Genomic DNA, 2,953 nt, shown 5'->3' with positions numbered 1-2,953 from the left:
TCCTAATTCAGACCCGGAAGCAAAAGATTGTTTCTAGAAACGGGTCCTTTCTTGAGGAAAAGTTTCTCTCGAAAGAATTGAGTAGGAGGGTGGTGGAGACTTGATGAGGTTGTTGAACCATCACTTCAACTAGTGTGTAGCAGGGCACAAGAAGTTGTTCATGTGGCACCTACACCAATTGAAGTAGAAGCTTATGATAGTGATCATGAAACTTCGGATCAAGTCACTACCAAACCTCGTAGGTCGACAAGGATGCATACTGCTTCAGAGTGGTACGTAATCTTGTCTTGGAGGTCATGTTTCTAGACAACAATGAACCTACGAGCTATGGAGAAGCGATGGTGGGCCCGGATTCCGACGAATGGCTCGAGGCCATAAAATCCGAGAGAGGATCCATGACTTTGGAAGAAATACTTGATGGTCGTAAGGCCATTGGGTACAGATGGATTTTAAAAGGAAGACAGACAATGATGGTAAGTATCGCCATTAAGAAAGCTCGACTTGTCGTTAAGATGTTTTCCGACAAGTTCAAGGAGTTGAATACGGTAAGGCTTTCTCACTCGTAGCGATGCTAAGAGTCTGTTGGAATTGGATTAGTAGTTACTGCATTATTTATGAAATCTTGCATATAGGATGTCAAAACATTGTTTCCTTGACAGTTTTCTTGAGGAAAGGTTGTATGTGATACAACCAGAAGGTTTTTGACAATCCTGAAAGACGCTAACAAGTATGCAAAGCTCCAGCAATCCTTCTAAGGACTGGAGTAAGCATCTCGGAGTTGGAATGTACGCTTTGATGAGATGATCAAAGATTTTGGGTCTATACAAAGTTTATGAGAAACTTGTATTTCCAAAGAAGTGAGTGGGAGCACTATAGAATTTCTGATGAGTATATGTTGTTGACATATTGTTGATCAGAAATGATGTAGAATTTCTAGAAAGCATATAGGTTTATTTGAAAAGTGTTTTTCAATAGAAAACCTGGATTAAGCTACTTGAACATTGAGCATCAAGATCTATGAGGATAGATCAAAAAACGCTAAATGGTACTTTCAAATGAGCACATACCTTGACATGATCTTGAAGGTGTTCAAGATGGATCAGTCAAAGAAGGAGTTCTTGCCTGAGTTGTAAGGTATAAAGTTAAGAGTTAAAGCTCGACCACGGCAGAAGAGAAAGGACGAAGGTCGTCCCTTATGCTTCAGACAAAGGCTCTATAGTATGCTATGTTGTATACCGCACCGGAAGTGTGCCTTGCCATGAGTCAGTCAAGGGGTACAAGAACGATCTAGGAATGGATCATTGGACAACGGTCAAAATTGTCCTTAGAGTAAATAAAGGACATGTTTCTCGATTATGGAGGTGATAAAGAGTTCGGCGTAAAGGGTTACGTCGATGCAAGCTTTAACACCTATCCGAATGACTCTGAGTAGCAAACCGGATACGTATAGTGGAGCAACCATTTGGAATAGCTTCAAGTGGAGCGTGGAAGCAGCATTTACAATATGACATAGAGAATTGCGAAGTACATATGGATCTTAATGTTACAGACCCGTTGACTAAAACCTCTCTCACAAGCAAAACATGATCAAACCCCAGAACTCATTGAGACTTAATCACATGGTGATGTGAACTAGTTTAAGACACTAGTAAACTCTTTGGATGTTGGTCACATGGCGATGTGACCTATCAGTGTTAATCACATGGCGATGTGAACTAGATTATTGACTCTAGTGCAAGTGGGAGACTATTGGAAATATGCCCTAGAGGCAATAATAAATTAGTTATTATTATTATATTTCCTTGTTCATGATAATCGTTTATTATCCATGCTATAATTGTATTGATAGGAAACTCAGATACATGTGTGGGTACAGAGACAACACCATATCCCTAGTAAGCCTATAGTTGACTAGCTCGTTGATCAATAGATGGTTACAGTTTCCTGACCATGGACGTTGGATGTCGTTGATAACGGGATCACATCATTAGGAGAATGATGTGATGGACAAGACCCAATCCTAAGCCTAGCACAAAGATCGTAGTTCGTATGCTAAAGCTTTTCTAATGTCAAGTATCATTTCCTTAGACCATGAGATTGTGCAACTCCCGGATACCGTAGGAATGCTTTGGGTGTACCAAACATCACAACGTAACTGGGTGGCTATAAAGGTGCACTACAGGTATCTCCGAAAGTGTCTGTTGGGTTGGCACGAATCGAGACTGGGATTTGTCACTCCGGTTGACGGACAGGTATCTCTGGGCCCACTCGGTAGGACATCATCATAATGTGCACAATGTGACCAAGGTGTTGATCATGGGATGATGTGTTATGGAACGAGTAAAGAGACTTGGCGGTAACGAGATTGAACAAGGTATCGGCATACCAACGATCAAATCTCGGGCAAGTACAATACCGATAGACAAAGGGAATTGTATACGGGATTGATTGAGTCCTTGACATCGTGGTTCATCCGATGAGATCATCGTGGAACATGTGGGAGCCAACATGGGTATCCAGATCCCGCTGTTGGTTATTGACCGGAGAATGTCTCGGTCATGTCTGCATGGTTCCCGAACCCGTAGGGTCTACACACTTAAGGTTCGATGACGCTAGGGTTATAAAGGAAGTTTGTATGTGGTTACCGAATGTTGTTCGGAGTCCCGGATGAGATCTCGGACGTCATGAGGAGTTCCGGAATGGTCCAAAGGTAAAGATTTATATATGGGAAGTCCTGTTTTGGTCACCGGAAAAGTTTTGGGTTTTATCGGTAACGTACCGGGACCACCGGGAGGGTCCCGGGGGTCCACCAAGTGGGGCCACCATCCCCGGAGGGCTGCATGGGCCAAGTGTGGGAGGGGACCAGCCCCAGGTGGACTGGTGCGCCCCCCACAAGGGCCCAGGGCGCCTAGGGTTTGGGGGAGGGGGCGCACCCACCTAACTTGGGGGGCAA

The sequence above is a fragment of the Triticum aestivum genome, chromosome 7B (genome assembly GCF_018294505.1).
Source record: "Triticum aestivum cultivar Chinese Spring chromosome 7B, IWGSC CS RefSeq v2.1, whole genome shotgun sequence".
Taxonomy (NCBI): Eukaryota; Viridiplantae; Streptophyta; class Magnoliopsida; order Poales; family Poaceae; genus Triticum; species Triticum aestivum.
Note: the sequence above shows the minus strand (reverse complement) of the source record.